Below are 27661 nucleotides of genomic sequence, written 5' to 3'. Positions count from 1 at the left end.
GGTGACCAAGCAGTAACAGCTCCAGGCTCTAGAACCACTTGGGATGCAGGGGATGGATGGAAGAAATGTCTGATGGGTACAGCTGTTATCCAAGTAAGTATCCTGCTGTATAGAGAGATAACAGAGAAAATGTCAGCAGCCTGAGGATCCTGAGGGAGTCTGACACTGATAGATATTGGGTTTGATCTCATCTGTGTAAAAAACAACCCCAACAAACCCAACAAAAATCCCCAAACAAATAAACAAACCAACCACTTGGCTACAGGCTCTGTGCTGTGCTGTCCTGGATGTTAGTGACAGCGTATGTGATCACGACCATCTGGGTCTTTCACAATACTGATACAAAGTTAAGTGTCATATTATTGTTAAACATTGTGATACTGTTACAGTGGAGCAGGGGGTTTGGGGGCACAGTTGCAGTGGCAACAGAGGGTGCCGATGGATTTTAAGGTGCATATTGTAATTATCATGAGAGCACCAGCACTTAATACACTTGGTAATATATACATCTAGAAAATCAGATATACTGTGGTACTGATAGTTTGTCCATCACTAACAAGAGCTAGCTTATTTTTAAAAGAGCTCTGAGAGGACTATATGGTTGGAATATGCATTTGAGAAGGGATGTGATAAATTGCCTGGTAAATTAGTTTTTTCTGCTTTATATATTTTCCCTTAAAGAATTCCCCTGGGTGTATTTATTTGAGAAAATGAAAACTTAAAGGCATTTGTATATGTTCATGTTTCTGTGAGTGCACATATCTAGATAGCTAGATTCTTAGGTTTTTTTTCCCTCTCATGGAGACAGACACACACAAAAAAATTATGTGTGTGCATTCATGTATTACAGGTAGGGCTGATGACAGTTTCTATAATTAAAGTTGCCAAACACTTCCCATTACAAGAAACTGAAAATAGGGTGTTATAGCTCTCCAAAACATGAATTTTGAGGGCAAGGTTTTCTATAACAGGCCTATCCTATTGTATATATATTGTAACATCTACAAGAATGTTCGGTGGTTTACAACTGAAACATGACAAAACAAGGTTTCCCTGTCTTAAAAACTGGAGTGAGTCATCAGAAGGCTCTAGTATTCCCACTTTCAGAGTGAATAGAGAAGGGAATTTCTTTCTGTTAGGGATGCTCCAGTTGTTATGCCTATAAATTGTTTTTTTAAACAATTCCTCTGTCAGTCAAACTATAAGCCTTTGAAAATATCTGATTTGCTGGAATTCAACAAAGTTCATAAGTTTGACAGCTAAGTCTTCCAAAGCTTCTGCTTGGATGGGGCATGGTTTAGTACAGGACTGCCTGGTAATTACATACGACGTCAGGCTTGAGCGCTACCTACAAAAGGAAGAATTTTATTTCCCCTCTCCAAGAAGAGAAGGCCCTGCTGGGCACCAATACAGAAATATGACCCCTTCACAGGAATGAGAGCTAGAATTTGCTGAGGAGACAGGCATACACCGGTGACAATGTGAAATGAGGCAAAAGGGCAAAAGCTAGAAGTTTAGAGGTGGTGAAGGAAAAAAAGCCTGAAAACTGCAAGGGAAGGAAATGGGGACTGCTGGGCAAGATGAGTGAGAAGATAATAGATGGTGGAGGGATAAAGTTTGTGTGAAGAAATAGAAGACATTGCAAGACTTGGCTAGACTAGAAAAATGGAAATTAAATTAATGGAGCAAGGGATAGGGAAAAATGATGAAAAGCAGCTAAAATACAAAGGGAAGGATTGGTACAAACATCTGAAAGAGGAATAAAGAGGTGGCATTGAGACTGGCTGAGGGACTGGCAAGACCATTTCACACTGGGAACCAGTGTGAGAAGGGAAGATGAAGCTGGGGAAAGGGAAACACAGACAAGATGAAGAACTGGCAGAATAGAAACCAGACCAATTTGAGAAATGACACAATGAACAAGAGAAAAAAGTGAGACTCTAATAGGAAGTCCTGTCATTTATTAGTCACTAATTTTTACTTGTCACAAACAAGGCATATAGAATTAGTATATCTTTCTCTTCATTTCTTTGCATCAGTTCCCCTTTTGTAAACTAGGGATTGTTTCATCCCCTCACCTCACAAAAGTGTTGGGTAGATAAATTGTGTAATGTTTGTGAAGCACTCACATACACTAATGATGAGCACCACAGAAACACCCAGGAGGAAATTTGTAATTCTGTCTTCAGAACCGCATTTGTAAATGTGCAGTAAATAAGGCCTCGGGCAGTACATTGAACAACAAGCAGAAAACAAAATATTGAATTGCTATTCATTAAGTAAGCATAGTCCATTCTATGCACAAAAGGAGGCAGGAAAAATGCTGTGGAAAAAATATGTATCATCAAATGTTATATCGTAATTCACATGGAAAAGGGAATCTGAGCTGAGGCAGCAGTAACAATCTTTTCTTTCCTTTCCTTTCCTAACCCTAGGAGAGTTTGTCTTTATGACCTTAATAATGTTCTCTTAGTATTTTTGTGTTTGTGAAGGTATAGATATGTGGCACAAAATGTTACCCTATGAAGCTTGAAAAGCACAAGAAAGCAATATGGTTTAAAGAACAGATTTCTGTTGAAGTAGCACAAAAAGAATTCCCTTATTAGAATGAGATTTGAGATACGTAACTGGATGTTATCTGGCATGGGTATACTTATAACTGTAATACAAAATGCCCTAATCTCACTTTTAATGCTCATCTAACCTTCTCTAGTACACTATTCTATTGTGAATTTAAAAGCAGCTCTAACGTGCTAGGAGGAATGAGGCAGGAGTATTCATGACAATCAGGATGTTTTTTTCCTACTAAGTTGTATTTTGTTTATAAGTAAACATGGAGTTGAAACAGCCCCTTCTTTAGAAATAGTATTTGCAGTTCTGCAGGTATTGACTTAGTAGCACTATATTATCTAGCTGAGTGAGCTGGATTCCCCCGAATGAGGATATGAAACTTGTACCTAGTGTTCTAATTAAAGCCAAAGGCCATTCATCTCTCTAATTGCAACAATGCCCTCCAGGATAATTTCATCCCAAATGTACCATTCTTCTTTTGCCCGAACAAGTGACTTAAAAACCATCTGGAGCCTTGCCAAGCATGAAGAGAAAAAATTATGGGCTGTGATATCACACCAGAAAACATTACAGGATGAAAAATTGAAGAGGTCAAGCAAAGTGGTGAGATTTTTCTGTCAGGCTTCTGGAAGTATTGACATCTAATGCCTGAAAATTAGCGGTCATATCATCTAATTTTTCCCACAAACTAGTAGGACTCATCTGTTAATAAGTAAAGATTTTCTAAAATGCTCCGTAACCTTTGGGGCTGCCAAGCTTTTTCTTCTTGAGGAAAAAAAAAAAGTGAGTGAATTAGGCCCGTGAGCAAGATGTCCAATCAGAGGAAAGCTGCAGAGTGCAGTCAGTGGAGTTCTCTGAGCATGTACAACCAGCCTGAGGAAACAGGTTCCTTTGTAAACCAGCCAGATCAGCGAGCAGGAGTCATAGGATTATTTGGGCCGAGTTTTACAGACCCAGCATACTCTCCAGACTTAGAACTTATTTGCACTCTGTAGGACATAACCTGAAAATCATAAAAGGAAAAGAGTATGTTTCTTGATTCTTTGCAGGTTGAGTTCATTACTGTCAACAATTTTTTACATGTCCAATTGATTAATTTTAGCCCTAGGGTACATGCAGTAGATTTTCACTGCTAAAGGTTAAGAAGTAACATTACGTATCACTTGGCCTAAGGACATGCACTAAGAGGCTTCTTTGTTTTTCAGTGGGCAACAATCGCCCCATTAGCTTCAACATTTATTTCACATGTTCTCTGGAGTGAGAATTTTCCTTCTGTGGTCTACCAAGCTAGAAACAGTGGACATAACATTAGAAAGGAGATTACTAGAACTAAAGAGCTTTAAGACCTCAGTGAGGGAAACTACGCTTTTGTAAAATGTGAACCTGATGTTTCTTGGCTGTGTAGTTCTTGCCTCAACAGGTTATACATTACTGCGCTAACATTGGAAAGAGTTGATCTGAGGCACAAATCCTGAAAGAGTAGTAACATCTCTCTCTGGGCAATGAGTTTTTTTATTGATCACACCTAACTTTAAAATGCTGAAAAATGCAGAATGCAAACAAAGTATTTTTCATGTAATTTAGTGTGTTCTTACAAAAAGAAAAAGAACTCTTGGCCCATCTGAATTCTGGCATTTCAAGTTTTTTTCTGTGATGGATCCAAATGGATCATATACTACTAGCAGCCAGATCCTCATTCTCTTAGAAATCACTTCGTGCTTTATAGTACCATATGACATGACAGATGGGACCAGGCATAAATGAATACAAACCTAGGTACATTTTCCTAGGATCTCCTGTCTCCCCTCTCTCCCTCTTTTTTTTCTTTTTTATTTAGTTTTAACTTTTTAAGGAATGAAGCTTCAAAAGCAGTTTTCAAACCAGACTTTCTTTTGCTAGAACATATGGAAAATCGATTGTCTCCATTGAGTGACCTTGTGCACACCAAGAATATGAATTGTTGTTGCTGCTGCTTAGACATAGGGATTTGATGATTCCAAAAATTATTGGTATGTGTGGGGACTAAATTTCATGCTGCTTCTGGATTACTGTGTCCCAATACCGTGGGAGATACAGTTGGTGTCACTTAAAGCATCCTTAGGCAACTGCATGCAGGGTGGCATTCTGGGGTCTACTAGCAGTGGCAAAGGTCTTGTGGTAATGGTCAGAACTCAAAATTTTATAATGTAAATAAGAAAATGGTTGTATCATGGAGTGGGATGTCCTGCACAAACCTGTAATCATTGATGATGCTTGCCTCTGGGCGAGAAGAAAAGGAAGACACTGCAAAAGTAAGGTAGAAATAGGGGCGGAAAGTGTGTTTTCTCAGCCTCCTAGTGAAGATTTCACCTTGGATTTCATGGAGTTTATTTCCTATATCTCATCCTGGACACTCAGGAGCCAAAGTTGGTTGTGGTGGGACAGGTTCTTCAACTGTGGTATGGCCTGGGAGCATGCTGTTAAAATTGATAGTATTTACACTCTTGTCAGTTTGAGAGCTTTTTATGCCTTGATTCTGCAAGATACTTATTTCTGTGTCTAGTTTATATACCTGAGTAGTCCTATTAAGATCAGTCCTATCCATTTAGACACTTAAAATTAGGCTCAAACTTAATACCTTGCTGAACCATGTCTTAAGTGAAGCAAATGAAAACAACAGGTGGATTTACAGTTGCTGATTTTTCAAAGGTTCAATCAGGAAAAATAGATCAGTAAAGTTTGTCTTGTTTTATTCTACAGTGAACAATAGGCTATAACAAAAATCCTAATGGTTACTGTATAATTGTAAACCAGATATAAGGTCCAGGTTTCATTCACTGATAGTCTTTGTACTGTGAATATTTGATAGTGAAATGGTGAAACTTTTTATATTTAAGTAAATTGCAAGAGCAAATTTCAAGTAAACTGATGTGTCTTTTTCTTTTAATAGAATCTATGACCTGTCTGGAAAGGTGCATATGTGCCTGGAAAAATGCAATATGGAAAAACATGCCATTCATTGTGTCCTTAAGACATTGTTTCAGAGCTCTCATCTTCTGCTCAGACAGATGGAGAAAAAGCTTCAACCTAAAGCAGTGGCAACATCATAAAACATATGAGGGCAGGTGGGACCAGAGAGTGGTTTACAGCTAACACAGAGCACTCCCGTTTTCTCTGCTGGTGCCAAATTCCTCAGTGAATGCGTTGCTGCCACTATTTCCACCATGATGCCTGGGGAAGGATTTTGTTCATAGCTTGTTGATGAAACAGTCTTTTTTTTTACTGGTGATTTTCCCTTGACTTATTTGGCCACACCTTTGTTAAAGGAGGACCTGCTGCCTTTCAGATGAGGGGAAAAGAAAGATGTTAGTTTGTCCTTGCCTCATCCCTATCACAAAAGAACTTGTTCTTGGATTCCATCTGAGATAATCTGATGCCATTCCCAGAGCAAGCACTCACAGTTCCCTTGCTTTAAAGAGTAGCAATTAAATACCATGTGTCATTTCTGCTGGAGAGTTAATGTGTTTGTAATTTCCTTTTTCTTTACTAAAATCCAAGAAGATAACTGTGTTCTTTCCTTTATGGTCTTGTATGATCTACTGCTCTGCAGGAACAGAGATCACTCATGTATGAGAAAGAGTGCAATTGCTTATTGATATAATGGAAGCCAATGAAGATAATGTAGAAGGCAGGTAAATGATAGCATCTTTCTGAAAGATATGCAGAATGTCTCCTGCTTCTTCTGAGGTACTTGCAAATCTTGCCATTTACTTGCCCTAAGGTGAGTCTGACAATGCACTACTAGAGTGAAAGTTCGGAATATGAGTAATTAAGGAAGTCCTTATCGCTGTTCTCATTTTATCTGGTGTTTGTTTCTTTTCCACAAAGATGACAAGAGTTCTGAATGCTGATAACACAAGATATCTTGTTCTGGGACTACGCTCAGCCTGAGCTTCTCACTTATCTTGCAGGTATGTGATGAATTTTCATAGGCTGGACTGGCCAACTCTGCTAATAGACAATTGGGATTTCTAATTGTGGTTATGCTTGTGTTTGGATACCACTATTAAATATATTTAAAAGGGCTTTTGTGGGCAGACATGAGCTCATTCTGCCTGTGCTCCAAGCCAACATTTGACCTGCTACTGTAGGAGAAGAGTTTATTAGCTCAGGCTGGTGCCATATTAACTGTGGCCACAAGGTCTTAGCTTGGTGTGAAGTACAGAGCAGATAAAGTCACCTGCTGCACAGGCATAACCTTATGTGTGCAAAATCAGATCCTTCAATATGACAGAGTTACCGCTGTGGGGACGGAGTGACTGTGGATCATCTCCACCTTTGTCTTGTCCTTGTTTCCAACCTGGGGTACCTATGTGCTATCAGTCCCTGAACAGAGGTGCCTCCTGAAAAGAGATCTTCCCCCTCTGTCAGAGGACACCCATAGCCTGAGATGCTCTTGAGTTCAGGCCAGCACTCTGAAATACTGAAGATACTAGAGGCACTTTGAGAGCAATTTCTGATTTTTCTCAAATTGACTCATTGTTTATAATGATTTGTCATATTGGTTTTGGTTAGCTATTTTTAATGGTTTATCGCACAGCTGAGCAAATTAATCTTTGTTCATGTACAGGGCATTGCAGTGCTTCTTTTATAGCATTAGAAAATTTCAAGGGAATAACAATATATAGCTAATAGGTAGTGCCTTCTAACCCACTAATATAGTAAAATTCACCTGGCACCTGACAGTTGTAATATATTATTGTATAGCACATTATTGTTCTACACTTCGGGGGGAGAAAAAATAGTAAGGGGCCCATACCTAGTTTATGAGTCTCGATCTAAATAAACCAGGTACTTGTGGGGTTGAGAGAGATTAGGCATTACAGAAAAGGATATGGAAGGCTTTGCAAGAATTTTGGCAGAGCAGGAAATGAAATCCAAGCATCTCATGTCTAGTCTAGTACATTTTTCATAAGATGAATAGTTATTAATTTTCTATTGCTATAGTTTATATTGCACTATTTGCAATATGTTTCTGCACATGACCTTACATATGCTTTCCTCTACAACTTGTATATAAATCAGAATGTTCAGATCCTAGATCCCTTCCACCTTTCAGATCCATCTTTGGATATTCAGCAGGGCTGCTTGATAACTTTGTATTTTGACTTTTCTGGAAGTGTCCTCCAGGAAAGCATGTGTCACTGGGCCATTCTGACAGTGGCTGAATCATGCTCTGTTTCACGTTGCACTGAATCATTTGTAAACCACCTCACAAGTCATTGTTTATTTTAAAAAGTTATTTAAAAAACAAACAAACAGTTCTGCCAATCAGAGGGTATATCCAATAATACAAAACTGATGCACTGGCCAAACTGTTTATATGTGAAAATTGGGAGCTAAACCCACACATTTTTATTTTCTTCTCATACATTTGTTATATGCAGCGTCTCTGTCTAATAGGCTGCTTTAGAATCAATATTTACAATAAAAGCTCATTCATGTGTTGTTTTCTAGTCCTTGACAAAATGACAAAAACATTTAAAATAAAAGAATAAGGAATGCAAAGTGTCAGGATGACTTTTTCAATCAATAAGATTTCTTGGTAAAATGCATTAATGCTTTGGGACGCACTATTTTACAAATACCAAGCATTTTTCTGACATCCAGATAGTGCAACTCCACTTGTGGTTACGAGCAAACTTGTGGAACATTTCTCTGCCCCCTCAAATATATTAAAAAAAAAAAAAAGAGAATTTCAACCAGGCTTGGACACCTGTAATTTGGGGCACTCAATGCATTATATAGAGCCTGCAAACTCAAGGCAGTTTATTGCAGTATTTATTTTGACTGATACTTAAACAATGCCTAATATTGTCCCCTCTGATGGCTCTAGTAATATGCTATCACAGAAAGGGTGTGGTGTAAGAACTGGAGCAGACCAGAGCAGAATACATAGTTCCAATATGATAGTCACCAGAATGTACAAATAGCTGCAGAGAATTAATTAACTAACATTATCTCGTGCATCCTACATGCAAAGTACAGTGATTATAAACCTAACAAAACATAAAGATTTGAAGCCTTCTTTTCGCGTTGGATATTAAACTGGACTCTGACTACTTGGAAAATCTCTGTGCTCTAAATAGCACACCGTCTCCATGGCAATGTGCAGTTCAGTTTTTAACTTTTCACACATAAAAATGGTAATTTATTTGTTTTAAGCACTCCTGCAGTTGTCATAGCTATGAAAGCCTCAGGATCGGGCACTTTCCAGGAGCAGTGGAGCCATCAGGTTAAAGACTGGGTTAACTGCCAGGAAGTGCCCAACCTGAAGGTCATTATTGCCTAATTATATTATTATTTCCTGTCAGCTCAGCTTGTGAAGTGGCACTCAAAGCATTAGGCAGTCAGTACACTCAGAGCATTGAAAGAAATTTTGTTTCTTTTGTTCTTGATGTTAAGGAGTACTTTGCAAATGAATGCTGCCTGTGATGAAGTAGAGGCATAATAAATCCTGTGCCCGGAGTGCCTGACTTTCACGGCTACTACGGTTACAACCTTTTTTATTTATTTATTTTCTTGTTGTTGTTCAAATTTGTGATAAGGGTACACATTGTCATCTCCTTGAGGAAGCAAGGCAATAAGTTTGTATTTTCGGCATTCTTTCTGTATTGTTTAATCCTTTGATTGGTTGGCTTTCTGCTGTAAAAATCATTGGCCTTGAGACTCAGAGCCCTGCCTGGCGAAGTGCTAAGCATTTTGGTTTCAATCCAACAGAGCACTCAGGCAGATGTTCAGCTTCAAGTATGCAGGTAACTTTTACTGGAGACTAGAAGAAAAATCTCTTGTCCTAACCTCAGAGCATTCTGTGATTTTCCTGACTAAAACTGGAGCATTCGGTACCTATGGGATTTAACCTATGGCTCAGAAATTCCTAAATTTTGAGTTCTGAAAAGAGCTTGAAAGAAATTCAGCTTTGCTTGATATTTTGGCTAGTAATGGGATTGTCATCCTTTACTGATAAATAGTTTCATACAACAGAAATTAGGGTTCTGCCTGATGTTTTAGGAGGAAAGGAAGTGGGAAAGTTTATTGCAAATTTGAATAGGCTTAGGACCAGTCTTTAAGATGTACATATTGTGGATAAGAGGGTTAGTTCATTCACACTAAAATGACCCGCATCAAGATAACCTTTCTTACCATCTCCTCAACTGGAGTGGGCTAATGTCCGCTAATATGTCTAGGCCACAACAGTAAATACATTCAAATTAAGTGCAAAGTGTGTAAAGAGCTTCTATCACGCTTAATTGTCTCCTTGAATCCCACATAAATCCTTGGACAGGGCAAGACTATGGCTTACTTTCAAAATGTGATCAAAAGATTTGTAGATTATGTTAATTTACAAAGTATACTTAAGGGGGGGTTTTAAACTGAGATGGGAAAATGATTATTTTGTCACTGGTTCCTACAACATGCTTGGCTTTTCTGTGTGGGGATTCTCTGACTGTGATTCGCAGACTGGCACAGGGAACTCTTCTCTGGTCTGCGTAACTTGTTTGGAAAGCTAAGATGTGGGACCCTGAGGTTGGGAAAGGATTGATAATAATGTTAACTATTTGTACCAACAGCACCAACCATCATGAAACAGATTACAGAGCAAGCACTGCAGAACAAATCACATCCACGGAGTTCAGTGATTCCCCATCTGTTGATGTCACATTATGCAGCTTTCTTTTATTCTCCCTTAGACATTCAGTCTTCAAAAACCAGGAATATACTTCTTTGGGAGATAAAGTTACAACAGAATTTTGAATAAACTCAACCTGGAAATGCTTCTGGCTCAGCTAACAGAATGACATGGTGGCCTTGGAAAATGATGCACTGCAGGCTAACACTGGGGGAAATGAAGATGCAGAATTAGAAGAGTTTTGAACATGTGGGAAAATGATGGAGAAAAACTTCAAAATGCTTACTCATCTCCTTCAAATCTTCATGCTGGACAACAGAGATGTATATGAGCTGGAAAGAAAGGTACCTCCCAGTGAGTATGTTTGCTTTTATTTTTATTATTAGCCCATTGGGGCACCAATCCAGAGACTTCTAGACTTGGTGGGAGACTTGTCATCATAATTGAGCAAAACAAGGATTCAGGTTTAGTCCAATACTTATTCAGAATGCAGATCCTAGTACGAGTAAAGACAGACCTGATAGTAAGACTCATAATTCAATCTTGAGTCTTATTATTTGCATATGGGAAAAGAAACCCGTTCCTCCTATGCGGACATACACCATAAAACCTTCTCATAAGGCTGGAAGGGACATTTGCAGTCCATTATCATTCTCAATAAAGGAACAACTGTCCAAAGCCACTACAGTTCTCAAATCCTTTTTAAAAAATATTTCTAGGGAAAGGCCATAAAAATCCTCTAATAAAATAACTGACCATGGATTCAATGGAAATGCTGGTATTGTCACTAAGTTCTCTGACACCAGATGTCATGACTAATATTTTCCTCATTTTGTCAACTTGTTCTGTTAGAGAAAAGATTTAGAGAACTGAGGCCATCCCTTTCTATTCCCAAAGATTATCTTTTTTCACTTTAGTTCCTACTATATTTGTTGTAATGCTTTGGAGCAAGTCTGAAGAGCTTTTAATGTCTGAAGACATTAAAACTGGTAGAAGTCATTCTTTTGCCTATAATGAGAACAGAATCTGGCATTTAATCCATTGGAATAGCCAGATACTGTCAAGGAGCTTTCTGAAAACAAATTCTCTATATCATTTACAAATAAATAAGCAAGAGATCTGGTCTTCTTTCTTGGATAGGTACAATGAAAGGACATCTATGCAAACAGATTAAAACAATATCAGAAAAGCCAGAAATAGGCTACGTCTTTTAAAGCCATTCACTAGATTTAAATGGTTGTGGATGGATCATATTAGAAAATGGACATGAATAGAATAGAGAGTTGTATTTCTACGGACACGGCCATCATTTACAATTATTTAAGAAATGTTGCAAGGAAACATGCGTCTCTTGGATGGTCACCACATTTTCCACAGCCAAACTGGTGACCTTGTGTTTTGTGTCTTGTGCTCATGTGGATGCTTGTAAAATTCTAATTCATAAGTAAATCTCGTGTATAGAATGTCAAAGGTGTGAAACCTAGTTTTTGGTTATCTGTTACTATTCCTTCATAACAACACGGGAAACATCTCCCTCCTCTCCCTCCCCTGCCCATGTTGCAATATGCACACATATTTACAGACCAGGGAAGTGCTTGTGATGAGTCCATGCCAAGATGTCAGTCAAGGACCTGGGAAACTTGCCAAAAAACCTGTTCTTGTGTTGGGCTAATTAACGCTCGGCATATTTGTAATTGTCCCTGTTAGGGGTACGTGTTAGGAGCAGCACTAAAAAGATGGTGGTAGGGAACTAGATAAAAGAGAACTTTAAGGAATGCCTGTATTTGAAAACATAATCAGAAGTATTAACCAGAACTACAATAAACTTGGTAGGGCACTCAGCAGTCAAATCTGTGGTGGTTAGCATCACTTCAAGTTATTGCTATGTGTAAGCTTGACCAGCTGGCAAGATTGTGAATGTGATCATCCCTCTTCTCACCCAGTGCTCTGTGTGGTGCCAGGTAGCATATGCTGTAACATCATGGGATTTCCCATGACGACATGCCCTCAAGTTCTAGGCAACTGTTAGTGGTAGCCATAAAAAAAGGCGTCATGAGCAGTTTAGTGTCCTGACCTGGCACAAATGCTAATGGCAGATGCTGGTGGCCTCTAGTAAGAAAATAGCTGTCTGCTCTGGATAAATTTACTGGAAAAAAAGGAGCATCAAATTCATTTTCTACTGATGTGTGCGTGAATCAATTCCAACCCACACAAAGCATAATAAAATGGGCTATGAACATGGTAAATCAACATTTCAGTTTACAAGTCACCAAAATGATCACAAATCATTATGATCACTCTTTACCCTTCATAATTACAGTTGTGAGTTTGATTCAAACCTCAGTGAAGTCAAAGCAAGATGTACATTGATTTCAGTGTGCTTTGGATAGGATGAAAGATAAAATAATCTTATGTTCCATAAAGCGAAATGTGTAATATGCCCTAAGAGTTTACTCCTGTAACATTAATGCACATGAATAACTCTCCTCACATGAACAGTTCCACTATATGAACATATGCAGCTGCATACTCTACACAGCCCTTACAGGAGCAGCCCAAATTCTGTTTCTTGACTGTCATCTTTGGTTATTTGTTTGTAGCTTGAAAATTAATACAAGTATTAATACAGAATATGAACAGAAATGAGGCAATTTATAAACGACTCCTTTCTCTGAATGTTGCCTAGAAATTTATAACTCAAGGCACTACAACCATAGAAATGAAATTAACTGCCCACTTGCATGATTCACTGAACATATTTCCACAAAACCAAAACATATTCATCTTTCGCTCATTACAAGCATATTTTTTTCTGACTGTATAAAAGTGTCCCTACTTAAACCTGGCCCAGTGCTTAGCCCAGTTTTACAATCATATTATGCTCACAGTAGCTTGTTGCTGACTCCCTGAAGGTATGTTTTCATGGATGGTTTTTTCAAAGCCTGTCCAAAACGTTGCACAACTGTCTTTTGTTACATGTTCAGCTGGGTCAGAATTCTAGCACGTGCAACACTGGTGTCAGAAATACCAATAACAATGAAATGTGACAATAAATAATGCTTGTAGGAGTCAGCCCTGGCATTAGGGTGTGTGCCATCATGCGTTCAGTCAAAAAGGGTAACTCACCACACACAGAGAACACAACATGACTTTCATGACACCCAAAAACAAGAGTAACCATGGAGGGATCTGTTATTGCCCTGCATGTAGAAGAATCTCCACTTTCTTTCTCCTCCATTTCCTCAAAAACATGGCTCATATTTTATACCTCAGGAAAAACAGCCTATGATTAAATTTGTATCTGGTGATTTTTAAATCTTAGATATGAAAAAAAAAGAAAACATACAATGTTTCAAATGTCTTTTTTCTGCTCCTATATCGTGACTCAGATTTGTTATACCAAATCATTTCCATTTCATCAGGGTAAGACTGACCACTGTGGCATAGTGTGTTATAGGTACATAAGATATGCACTGTTGTCGTTATGTTTAAGATGTCAGGATGATCAGGAGTCACAGAGATTAAATTTCACCCTTTCTACAGAGAGTAGTGTCTTGTCTGCTGCAGAATTTGAGGCTTAGACTATTTGCATATGCAGTAGACTCATGTCAACCTTTTGCAACAAAACCAAGCTGTGCCAATTTTAATTCTGAGAGATCTACCTCACCCATTCAAACCCTGTATTAATTAGGCTTAAACCTGCTCTTGTGATTTGACAAGGCAATATGTTCATTGAAATCACTTTCCTCAACTCAATATTTCACCTCTTCATGTCTCCAATTAGTACTTTAAAAAAGAAGTGAAGAAGAACACAGCAAAAAAAAGGTGAGCTTTACTGAATATGAGTATTTTCCACTGAAATATGTATGCTTATGATAGAAAATCCCACATCCTTCAGATAGAACTGAGGTTCACTGTAAAGCTTTCTGCATATAGATATATAGAACAGAATTTGGAGCTCTTTGTGCAAGCTACAGCCTGTACAAATACAAAATAACCACCTTATTTTGCTCATGTAAAATTGTTCCTTGGTTGCTGTATTTCCTTTGCTCCCAACCTCGTCTATGCAGTTCCAGTGGTCAGTCTCACACTCCTGCAAAACCTAAAAGGAACAGGGAGAAGTAACAACAGAGCTGGCAACATCTTTGAGGCCTCTCAAGTGGATCCGTAGCCCAGGTGGAGCTTCCTGCCCTACCAAAACTTTTAGAAGCACTTCTGTCCCCCATCTCTGTGTTTGGGCTCAGCCCAGAAACCTTCAGTGAAATCTGGGAATAGTGAATTTCCACTGATTTCAAAGGAGCTCATCTATCAGGTATGGCCCGTTAGGTCTCCTGTTGTGTGACTAAATCCTCCTGTAAAGGCTTCAAAGCTTACTCATTTTATGTCACCTTAATGAAGCCTGTTGTGGTTTAACTGGATGTTTATAGATGATGGGCGAAAGACTGCTTCATTAAGTCACCCAATCTTTACAAAGTGTTACAGCACAAGCAGAGCAGTCATAACCCTGCTGTGACAAATCAAAGCCTAATGAGTGAACGGAAGTATTACAGGTATGTCCCAAACCAGAGTAACTCATTATTGTAGCTGTCTGGCTTATGCAGTAGTTAGGAGTGCTCTGTCCCTGTTTCCCATACCTGTAGTTAAAATGACATTTTTTTCCGTTTCCTAATAGATGACATTGCACTTGAGCAGTAACTTCAATAACTAATCTGCTGGCAGAATGGGCTGCCTGAAGCTTGGCTGTACCTTCTCCACCCAGACAGCAAGCTGGAATTGCCCTCTGCTCATTTTCCCTCCCCAGACTGCTGTGGTGTGAGTGGTGAGCGAACGTCATGCAAGCCATCCTGGCTTGGATGCACATATGCTTTGTGTGACATTGCAGTGTCACTTTTTTCACTTCTCCCATTCCTCTTAAGACCAGCTAGTTTGAAGATTCATTATTATAAAGGACTGATCTTCCAGCAGACCATACTTTTGTGCGAGAAATACTACAATTCTCTTGTCAGGAGTTCATATCCAGTTTTGTCCAAGTAATCACATACAGAGGTAGTCTTAAGTTTGCTTGAGGTAAGATTTCAATAGAGAACCGACAGGGAAAGATGCATTTGTTGGCAAGAGAGGTGGGATGGGCATGAGGTGGGGTTGGTAAGGGGCTGTACATGTTTGAGGTACCACACATGCAATCTGTGGATGATGATGCAAGGGAAAGTTTTCCCTTTATAGAGCTGAGGTGTTTTCAAAGCCATGCAAAGGAGGTGTTGGATAAACTCCTTCATATTGCCCAGAACCGTGTGTAATCATCCAGCTACTCAGTCAAAATTTTTTGACTGCTAATACAGACAAACAGCTAATTCACAGATTGTGTAAAATGTCTTGTGTAAAATGTCTTGTTTATGTCTTGTGTAAAAAGTAGAAAGGAAATTCTACCAAGTCTTGATACATCCCCTTTTGCAACAAGCGGAGAACACCACTGGGTGCAAGGCCTCCCAATTGGAGATGATGATGTTTCATTTCATCTGAACCTGAATTTGGAAGCATTGAAGGCTCAGCCATTTACCTCTTAGTGAGAAACTCAAGGTTTCTGAATTTCTGTAATGAAAAAAAAGACATTTTAAAGATGAAAGGTCAGACTGCCATCAGTTTAATTGGATTTGGCCGTGGCCACTTTAACTTTCATTTGTAATAGGAAAGGCAGATTTAGGGTGATTTTAATCATTCTTAAAACTCATAAACAGAGGGAAAAAAGTTTCTGCTATAGGTCAGTGAAAATCAGTGAGGACCATGGCCCGAGGCACACCTTAAGGAACACTACCCCAGCAGCTACCCCTTCCAGAGGGAAAAGAAAACAAACTAAAAAAAATACACCTGATATCTTTGAAGTTCAAAGCCTTATTGCTGTGGAAGCTTTTAACTTTTTCTTTTGTTTCCAAATGCCAGCTGAGGCAGCCATAGCTATCAATTTGTTTGCATCCTATACAGTGGCACTAGGTTTAATTAGAGAGTGTCATTTAAGGGGTTTGTTCTGCCCTGGGACACTTCAATGGGAGTACAGGCTCCCCCAATTTGTGTTTCATCCTTAATTGTTTCTGAAATTACTTCGATGTGTGTAAAACTGTAACTGTTTCATGTGTCATGGAATCGTATTCTTGCTCAATGTATTGTTGCTTATTTTTGGACATACAGCAGTGAAATTTTGCATAGAGAGTTATTCATCTTGCCAAAAGGAAAAAAAAAAAATCTGTAAAAATTCCTAGGGAATACATTTTTGCAGTTAGCAGCATACAACTGAACTACCATAGTGAAACAACAAAGTAACTGTGCTACTGATGGGTAAAGGAAGAAAATAATCTAAGATCTGTGCCTTGCTCTTCCTCAACAGACTTCTTTTAAACTAAAAATAGTTCATTTGGAATGATTTCAGTTACTGAGGCATGAAGCAGAAAGACCTATTTTAGGAAATTAAACTACAGTTTTGACAACTGTTAAAATGACTTGTAGGTTGTCAATACAGTACACCTGAGTTTGCAGGTGATGAATCCCTGGGCTCAGTCGCAGGCTTTCAGAACTTTCGGTACAGCAGGGTTTTTCTGGGGTTAGGCTGTATTCAAGGGGGAATTTGGGATTGATCCCAGATGGATACCTAAGCTGTCTCCCTTTTGGACACCCACAGCTCTGCCCTGTTAATTCCTGATATGGGAGCAGGGAGGCTGGCGTGGAGCAGGGAACGTTACAGCACACTGTTGTGCTCCTCCGCCTTGAATGATGTATTGCTAAACAACCTCTTTCCTGGTGAATCGCCCTACCATAGGAACACTTATATCAGTGCCAACTGTATAATCCCCACAGGGATGAGAACAGCATGGGAGTAATACCTAATTAAAACTGCAGTGAAGTAGGTCAGCTAATATTTCACAAACAACAGCAAGTGCTCTAATTGTTAATAGTTCAGAGTTCCTGTATTTACTCTGAGCAACAAAAAAATGTATATTGCCTAGAAATGTAATGAAAGTGCAAGCAGAATACATGTGCCACAGTGGATTACAATTATAAATATTCATGGCCTACAAAAAAGTGCTGTACCTTAACTCCTGCCAGTACATTCAGCAGTGGATTAATGTTGTTACTCCCCTCCTTTTTCAAGATTGCAGGAGGATTGCCAGGAGAGGGTTAAGTAGTGCCAGGTGAAAGAGCAGCTGAGAAAGTCCTGCTTCCAGTCATAGAAAAATAAAACCATTGTAAAGAAATGTAAACCTAGTCTCAGATACTACAATTGCTTATAATATCATAGCACTATTTTCAAAAGTCCCAGATTCAGACTTTAGCCAAGTCTTCTGGGGCTTACTGGTCTGCAAAAGTGAGACATGATCTTTTTCTCTGAGATTCATGACTATTTGGGCTTCACCCTAGGGTAGAAGTAGCAAGAAAAGTAGCAGCATTTAAATTTCAGTGGGATCAAGGAAGTGCAGTGACTGATGAAGATTTGTAATAATAGTATTCAAAATTGTAATGTTTTTAAACTCTCAGAAAGAACATGCACTATTTGATTGTTTACTATGATTAGCTAAACAAAGAAATGCCTAGAGGCTTCACAGAACCAGATGACTCCATAATGCTGGAACATAGCAAGCACTTTGTATCTGACCATCTCTGTCCCAAAAGTCATACAACTTAGCCAAGAGGGTTTCATATGAGAAGTGGGTTCCTTCACTTAGAGCTGCTACAGTGAGCCCATGTTTCAGAGGAGAGCCTTATTTGAGCAGAGCACAAGCATTTGATGTGAAAAAAGCCCTAAACTTTTATTTTCATTTATAAATATCAACAAATCAATCTAGGACAACACACTGTAAGTTCTAGATATCAATTTTTATACATCTGTATACACATGAAGACGGTTCAGTACAGTTTTGCATACAGTCCTCTCTCAGCAGAACTTTCAGATGATGGAGAATTATAATCCAACCTCTTACACTCACAAAACAGCAATTCCTCAACAACCAACCAACCAAAACCACCTCCCCTGACCTTACTGATTCCTCCCCCCTTTAAATACACTTCTTGAGTAGCTGGACCTTTAAATATAGGGGGAAGTCACCACTACACCTCTAGGAAGCAGCCAAGAGGCTTACAGCAGTCTGGGCTAACCTCTTCCTTTCTAGCTAGGCAAGTAAGTGACTTACTTTTGCTAAGTTGTTACATGTAGGAGTGGCTCCTTCTGGTATTTTGAATGATTTCCTCATGCTTTTTCTTTGCAGGAGGTTTTTAAAGCCTCTCTGCAAACCTGGCACTTTGGTTGTAATGTGAGGTTTTTGGAGCCTGATCCAAAAAGCCTGATCACATTAGCTAAGATGATTTTGTGGTTGGCTTGAGAAGTTTGTCTGAAACAAGCACACCCCACCCCCCCCCAGAAAAAAAGAGTTGTATTTGAAAACTTGAAGAAGGCTAGACTTTGATCCCTCTTCTGCTTAGCACTTGATTACTTTATATAAATGATGTAGATCCCTTTTGGAAGGAAAGGGGAATTGAGCCTCAAAGAAGCTGTGAAATGTTGGAGCTTGTGGCACTCTCAAGGTGAAGAGAGCTTGCATTGTACCAAATCCACATCTGACCCTGTGGTGACTTTGCTGATGGGACTGCCCATCAGCTGTCCCACCAAATTAAATTATTAAAGCCCATTAAATTCCCAGCCTTTGCTGATGCCCTTGGATGGGCACTGAAACTCCTAACAGGTGGCATGAGGGTGTGTTTTAAGTTAAAAGCAATCAAAACCATTTGTGCTTTGAGGAGGAATGTGTAGTATTCCCTGTATGGGCTGTAAGTTTTTGTTGTCCTGATCTGATGGGTTGTTCTCTGTCTGGTGGTATCAGTGGCACTGTATTACATTAGGTGATATAACTGAAGTAAACATAGCACGAGTTATCCAATTGGTTATGTATACAGAGGAGGAAGGCTTCAAAGTTAAGTACTTAACGGAAAATACCTACAAGGAATACAGGTGATTCCTTGCATTGCTTTTCTTTATGTGGAGAAGCCCTTAACAGGGAAGTAGTTTTGCTAGCAGTCAGTCAAGCCATCTCCTTGGTGACCTGAAGTTATACCTTTGGTGACTTTCTATTCACCTAATATTTGATCTACCAAAATAAGGAAGTTCCTAATGAATGAGGGGGAAGCAGTGACCTTAGAGTTGGATTAGATTACCTATCCAAGCTGGAGGCTGAAACTGTCCACACAAGTAGTGACTGAGTTGTCATTGCTGTCAGAAAGCACAGGCTATTCCTTCAGGACTGGCAGCAGTCCTGTACTTGTGATGGACTGGCCCCGACCCTGCACAACTCCTACAAGATTGCATATGTGGCAAAAGAGTCTGGATCCAATGCCACAGAGAGCTTATGCAGAAAAAAGATGTATTCCCTGAAACATAACCAGGACGAGGCAGGAGGCATATGCCAAGTAGCTCCGTGTGGGCAGTTTCAGGTAGGCACACACACTGTAAACAGTCGAGTAGGTAGACATCTTGTGAGCATAGGCAGCTTCAGATTTCAACAGCAACTCAACAGGGATTTTCTGAATTGCTCTTTGAATTTAGGACCCTCAATGTACTTGCATCTTCTTTTAGAAGATGAAATCTTTCAATGGACTTAGTCCTGTATCCCTCTGAGTCTTGAGTCTTCATCTTTAAAATGATGACTGCAATATGCCTGCTGCCATGGCCATAGTGTAGTCTGGGTAGGTGCTAGCCCATATCGTCACTGGCATTTTGGAACTTTAAATTGCTCATATAAATATAGTAACAGTTCTTGCAGGGTCTCATGGCTGAAGTATTTATATTTAGTTAAAATGACCCACATTTAAAGTGAACAAGATTGAGCTATTCACACACTAATGAGAAGAAATCGCTTTGGCCAATTGCAGTGTGCTAGCCATCGTGCCTGTTTTATAAATGAGATTAATGACTCAATTTGCAGTAAATGCTTCAGCAAGGAGAAACTTATTTTGTTATACTAATTGTGTCACATATGTGCCTCAAAACACCAACTGTGCAAAACTGGATTTCCCTGTGGTGCACAAGATGGCTGGCCTCTGTGGTTTTATTAATGCCATTGCTCCAATTTCTTTGCTGCAACTGATCATTTTGATCTTTTGTTTAATGCTGCAGCATAAATGCTGGTGTTGATAAATTATCGTGTAGTGTAATCCTCTCCATTAGTGAAGGGACAAAAGTCTCTCTCTAACAAAAGCTGTTCAACCCTATTTTCCCCACTATGAATAAAACTGATATTATTTATTTAAGAATACAATTAGTTTTTAATTGTAATGAAATAATGAATCATTGCCAGAACCTTTAATTTAATCAATAGTTACTGTGATTTTTATGGCTTTTAGAAAAAAATTTAACATTGTCCATTTATAGGGCATACTGTATTATTTTTAAGGAGTAAATTAATTCAGAGAATTTAATTAAATGAATCATTACACCTACTTTTGCATTTGTTCCCATGTTCCTAACAGCTTTGTTAATGTAAGTGTGAGGAAACAGGATTTGCTGACAATGGACCAACATCCACAGCCGGTGTAAATTAACCTTTCCACACTGAAATCCGTAAGTTGCTTTACACCAGCTAAATTTCTACCTCAATTTGTCCATTATTCATCCTGTTATTTTGGTTGTGATATTGGATACAATTGCCTTCACGTTTTTAATGCTTTTTACACCACTGTAGTTTTGACATCAGTGGAATTACTCAGAATTCACAGTGGAGTTAATAAAAGAATTACATCTAAGAAAACCACAAAGGGATTTTTCTTTCCAGTGACAAATTTAAGATTCCCACCCTGACTTTTGTATGCAAATGTATTTGGTTTGAATAATTTGTTTGGCTGTAGAATTATTTTTATAAATCTGTTTCTATGTTTCATACGTTGTTAAATGTGCTTCTGATTTCAAATGAAACTGTTAGCAGTTGCTATATACATAGCGTCTGTCATACCATAGAGCTCTCCACCCATTTACAGTGAGAAAGGACAGTGCTTGTTTAATTTTGTATCTTGGCAAAATACCAAAATGAGGAGTACTACACCATTGTCTGGGGTGTATGTGCATTTCCAAAGTGGACCATGAAAAATCCAAAGTAGACACTTGTGCCTTTGAAGCCTACAAAGCAACCCACAGTGCAAGAGCAGCTTCTTTGTTGCCCGTTCTGAAAAACACTCTGAAATAGTGTTTCAGGATCTTTATTGAAAGTTAGCATGCCCCTCAGCTTCATCCTACCCTCCCGTGCTCAGCCTCGTGACAGCAGTAAAAATGATTAGTTTGAGCTCTGTTATATTTAGGTGACAGTCTTGGACAATAAACTGGGTGTTACTGAGTTCAGGGGCTTTCACCAAGCGTGATGGATCGCCTACAGATGGCTCTGAAGATTGTGCATGGACAATTCCCTTCTGTAGAATGGTTTATGACTGAAACACAAATGTAAGCGTGTAAGAGCTGTGCTCGTCATACACATGTACCATACAGCTTTGGAGCAGCGCTGTCAGTCATCACAGAAAGCATGAAGTTCCTAGATGCAGGATGGACCACCGTCAGGGTGATGCAGTGTGTGCCCTCTGTGATGTTCTTTGAAGCAAAGGGGTTACAAAATTTCAGGATCCGGTGAGCACCTTTGTCTGTAAACTTTGCTTACAATATGTAGCATTTATACTGTGTTGCCTTGCTTTATGGAAGAGCTTTACAGACTTGAATATTGCAACCTCAAATTTATTATACAGTACTGTCCATAGTAGACTGCCCCTGCTTAGCAGGCCTAACTATATTTACATGAAACCCCAAACTCTTACACTGTCAGCATAGCATCAGCTAAAAATATTTCACAGAAATGCAATAGAGTGAGAGGGTGATATTCTGACTGTCTTCTTACAGGAAAGCCTTCAGACTGAAAGGTTTTCCTCGTCAAGTTGTGTGTATTTGTTCTGACCCAGCAGCTCTCTAGTGGTGGATGGAGCTTTCAGAATACAAAGGTAACTTTAGAAATAATATGATATGCAGGTTACTTTGCACCATCTTTTTGAATTCTTGATTCAAAATACTTAGTATGAAGAGAGCTGATTGCCAGTGGTGTAAAAGAGTTATTAAAGAATGTGGAAATTATGATTTACTAAAGGGGTTAGGATTAATTTTCCCCTAGTATTTTACCTCACTAGCCCCCATCTCCTGCTTCTGTGCCATGATGTGAGATCATCTGCATCGCCACGTCACTGTATGGGTTTTTATTCCAACACTTCAACCTCATATGTTAATACCAAGAAGATGGAGATAAAATATGGTGCTGTGCAGAGCTCAGGAGTGTGTATTTTGTGCTCTTTCTGCTGCCTTACACAATGGATTTTTCTCTGTCATGTAACCTCATCCTGGGAGAGGTGCTTTGATTGCGATGTGATCGCAACTACCTCCAGAAAGTATCCTGGCCAAGGCAAATCTTGTACTCGCTAATATTACTACTGGAAAGTGCTAGTTAATATAATACTAAAAGTAAGAACTGAGATACCCAATGAAAAGAGTTTGTATATTACTATTGCATTGGAAATCTCAAGTCATACTTTTTTTTTTTAGAGTGAAGGCTTAGCAACTATGACTTTTTTATTTGCATAGAAATACAGATGCATAACAGGAACAGATACATCATATTTGTAATTCTGCAAAATCCTCTGGTCTTTGTGTTCTTGTTATAGACTATCAGGGGAAAAAAACCCAGGTGAGCTGCTCATCCCTTTGCTCTCTTTCAAAAATTTTAGTTAAGCATTATGTTATTTTATCAGGCTTGCAGCCATTCCTGGCAAGCTTCTTTCTGTTAGTCTCTGTGGTTTAGTCTCTGTGGTGGTTTGCTCTCCCATTTCCCATGCATTTCTTAGCTGCTGGGTGGATGCTATTATGGCACATCCAACCTTTGGTATAAATAATTTATTCTGAATGTTGGGTATGTTATAACGTGCATGAAGCATCTTGCATTTATTTTTAATGTTTCTGCTTTCCTGAGAGCTTTCTACATCCAAAGCTACCATCAAAGAGAACTGGCAATCTTCAGGCAGACGAGAGAAAACTTTTAGACAATATCATTCTATTTTTCTAGCTATACATGATATGCTTCTGGTGAAGAGGGGAGCAACTGGTTATTATTTACTATTTTGAAGAATCTGGCTTGGATGATGTCAAAATGTCTGTTTATATTCAGTGTGAAGCCCCTGTAAGCAACACCTGTGCTCGCAAGCATGAGACTCATGTGCTGATCCCTTATGGGAAGCCAATGGAATCAGTGAAATATCAAAGGGCAGTGGGGTGACTGATAGACGTAAGAGCTAAAATCGCAGAGAAAGGTGCAGCTAGGGTAACGGTAGCCAGTTGTTTGGTACTAGAGCACAACCAGGGGATGAACCCACCCCGTGTGACAGAGGGAGAGACAGGTCAGTCTTACGGGGGAAGGTGAGCTGATCTCTGCTGGTAAAGGTGGGGATGGTCACAGCTATGTGTGCAGCCAAACAACAGTTGGCTCCCATCTTTCTTTCGTGGTTCCTTCACAAACCTCAGCCAGCTCCATGGCCTGTTAAAAGCTAGGATTTAGAAATTTGCAGAAATTATATTTTAGGCATTATTTAATGGAGACATTTATGGTGGTGGGAGGCTGCTCTTTGCGGGGGGGAGGGTGTGTACTTTTTTGTAGGTCTCGGAAGTCTGGTTGACATACCATCCTTGAATTTATGCTGATTTAGTACTAAAACTGTATTATGATTAAAACCCAAACAAACTTGCCTTATTAAATGGGTGGATGCATAGCATCCACCTATGAATTAAAATCTACCTTGTCTACGGATAAAATACTGAATGGAGATCTAGCAGTGCAAGAGACATGGTCTCTGCAGTTTCCCCTAAAATCTGGAGCCTAATGTTCTTTAGTGTTTCTATTGACATATTAGGCAGTGATATAATGTGATTTGCAGACTTACTCAGAAAAGAGAGTAACAGAGGGAGTAATGTCTGAGAGAGATTGAAAGAGAATGTGAAAGTTTGGGAGTGAAATCAATTGAAAGATTCAACAATGATAAAAGGAAATGTTCCATACACGCTCATTTGTCATATAGAGACTTAACTATTTGTTAGCCTTTTAAGAGGCTTGTGTAATATGATGCAGAGAAATTGGAACTGAACCACTGGCTGAAGCAATTTATCACAGGCTTTTGAACCATTTGCATGCACAAGTCTCTTCAATGACAACATTGGAGGGGGACTTCATGGCTGCAAATCAGTCCTGAAACATGGAAAGTGATATGACAGCAACTGTTACAAGGTGTATCACAGTTCAGTAGCTGGAAGATGAAGTCGAACTAATTCAATTTCAGAATAAGAGGGAGCTTTCTGGGCACAAGGAAGGAAAAAGAACAAAGGTGCTCCCTAGGAACGGGATAATTAAATGCTGAGATAGTTTACTTGATGAGCGGGCACTAGGAGTCTTTCAAATTCATTCCACTGAGAATTTGTCTGTGCTGTCTGTGTGGATTAACGAGGAAGAAAACAAAAGTTTCTGCTTCAGTCTCAGTGTGTTCATGACATTTTGGTTTTGAATTCAGCTATTTAGTACTTCCAGTTAGTTACTGAATCTTGTGCTTCAGTCGATTGTCTGCAGGCCTTAAAGAGTGTGTTTTTATTTATTTTTTTTTTTTTTTTATTTTTCCCCATCCTTAAATATACAACTAGAGAGATGTAACCAGAGCTGGAAAGAGACCAGAACTCAAAGCCTGGATGGTTATGGATGGATGCTGCTCAGCCATTCTGTTTCATCATTCTTAGCTACCTGGCTGGTATTTCTTGTACATGCCTAGGATCAAATTCTAATCTATTTTAATTAGAGTTATTGGCTTGGTGAATGGGCTGTTCTGTCCAGCAGATGAGACTGTATAATATAATGGTGTTTTCTGGTCTTAGTGTTAACAAATAGACCTAATTCAGTCCCTACCAAATACTGCTGTGCTTGTGGTGTTAAATTGCATTGGCTTGTGCTAATACAGTTCATGAAAATGTCAGTGCTGAGCAGTACTGTGAACTAATGGAGTTGCACTGAAATCAAAGGTGTTACATCCACTTAAATTAGTTGAGAATTTGGTCCGTAGAGTGTATCTTATACAATATTGGAAAAACTAAAATCAACAAACAGTGAGTGCTATCAGATCTGTGTACCCCCTAAAATGACGAGTTCAGGTACTGTGTCATGTCTCCTAAAAAAAAAAAAAAAAAGCTGGATTTTTTTTCTTAAATCCTTTTCTACACCAGCTCTAATTTATTTCACTTGCATCGGTTTGATTCTTTTGTTTCTCCATTAACTTCAGTTAACTTACACTAGACTTGGGCTGGTCTGAGTGGAACCAGAATCAAGTCTGTAGACTTGAGCTTGATTTTTTAGATATTTGTAGCTGCTTACTAACAACCCTGGAAAAATTAAGTGGAGAACAATATTTGAAAATGTGGAATTACTTTCAGGGTTTTTTTCTTTTTATTAAGCATTGTTTCCAGAAGATCAATCTTTTAATTACACTGTGCTTTCTTCCCAGTGATGGGAATGGGTAACAATAAGCATGTTAGCACTGGCTATAGCCTTCTCTGCAGCATGTTGATGCTATGAAATGTGCTGATTCCCATATCTAATGCTTTTATTCACTGACTGCATGCTTCTCTAAGTGAATCAGTACTTTCTAAATATACCGTATGCCTTGCTCCATTTCCCTATGCCTGCCCCATTTGTAGAAGTTGATACAAGCAGCAAATGCCACTAGCAATGTTAAGTCTAAAATGAACTATCTTGCTAGGCTTTTGCTTTCTGTGTATTTGCTATGCTTTACTTGCCCCTGGCAAGTTAAAAATGAGAGTAAGAATCATGACTTTTTGAGGGAAAACAAGCCACAGCCTTATTAAAAAAAAAAAAAAAAAAGGAACAATAAATAATCTGGGTAAATAGTCCTTGCCATGCTGAATTAAATACACCCACAATCCTGGGCAAGCCATTTGTAGCACAGCACAGGCCTGATTTTTCCTTTGCTGTGCTGCAGTGACTTCACTGAAGTCCTTGGGCCTGGACTAGAACACAAATCTCCATACCGACAGGTCTACCTGCTAGCAGTGCCTGCACTCTGAGCCCATGAGCTGCCTGCCAGCTTTGATTTGGCAGCTGTTTAGATACCAGAGCGTGCCCAGCAGCTGTCAGGGAACAGTCACACCTAAAGGCTTCTCTATTATCATTGTGGCAGTATAAAACTTCTCCTTAGGTCCCATTGCTGGACAATATACAGTGGTGTTAGCTTCACTGGTGCCATGACCAATGAATTGTACAAGCATGACTATGGAGGCGCACAGTGATAAATTTGAGCCACTCCTTTATAGTCTGCCTTTATGGGTACCAAAGCTATCACAGATACCAAAGTTTTTATGAGCTGCCATAGGCAATGGTACAGTACAAACCTACTGGTTAGATGCTAGCTTATGTAGTGGTGTTTAGCTTCTTGAATGAATAACCTTTTTAGGACACCATCAGTATTCAACAAACATGCCTGCATGGCAAATGTTTGAAGTGCAGAAGCTGTGTGCACATTGCTTCTCTTCCTGACTGTCCATGCAAAGAGGTTTTGGAGTAATCTGACTATGTATCACATGTAGGCCAGTCCTGATATGAGAGAAGTCTAGATTCTCGAGAAATCCCTGGAGTGTCCTACAGCAAGCAAACTAGACCCCCAACAGACCTTGCTCAGAAAAAGTCTGTGCTTCAGTTGTCCACCAGTCAGCATAGCCATAGCACTTTGAATGGAGGTGCAGAACAGCCCCATGCCTTGTGGTGCTTGGCACTGCCCAGCTGGAGAGGACAGAAACCTCAGGATATCTTTCATATCCACTGGTCATTTAACAGGATGAGGACCAGCTGGCATCTCTCCTCCATGGCCTTGACAGCAAGGTCCTTGTTCTGTCCTGAATCTGTTATGGCCCATTTTTCCCTAGACTGAGCGTTCAGGTTGCTGCTGCCGTTGCTGTGCCTCAGTAACAGCCCTCCTCTGATGTTATGGATAACCTTTCCCTCTGCCAGTCCCCCTGTGAAGGTGGTGCCTGCGTGGTTCCAACAGCCTTTGATGGCAGCAAACTTTATTTATCATAATAGCACTCATGTGATACAAATACTAAATCTTGGACTCATCTGCTTCTCTGCATACCACTGTAGAGCTTTTCTCCACTGCGCTATACTATTGTTTGAACTGCTACCTCTTGTTCCCTCTTTGCAGCCCTGTTCAAGACCTTTTCTGCCTTCTGGAACTGCTCTCTTTAAAGTTTCTGATGTCCCTTATAACCCAGGGAGACATAAGGGGTTTGTCCCAATTTCTGTTCCAGAGAAGTCAATC

General features: G+C 39.3%; 1 long non-coding RNA gene across 1 annotated transcript; it reads left to right on the top strand.

Moving 5' to 3' along the window:
• LOC142601327 (uncharacterized) lies at positions 1–27661 on the top strand. Its single transcript, XR_012834931.1, has 4 exons — positions 1–93; positions 6161–6521; positions 10302–10594; positions 27545–27661. It is a non-coding gene; the product is annotated as an uncharacterized LOC142601327 (long non-coding RNA).

Source organism: Balearica regulorum, chromosome 3 (genome assembly GCF_011004875.1).
Source record: "Balearica regulorum gibbericeps isolate bBalReg1 chromosome 3, bBalReg1.pri, whole genome shotgun sequence".
NCBI lineage: Eukaryota > Metazoa > Chordata > Aves > Gruiformes > Gruidae > Balearica > Balearica regulorum.
The sequence above is the reverse complement of the archived record's forward strand: the minus strand, read 5'-3'. Positions and strand labels throughout refer to the sequence as shown.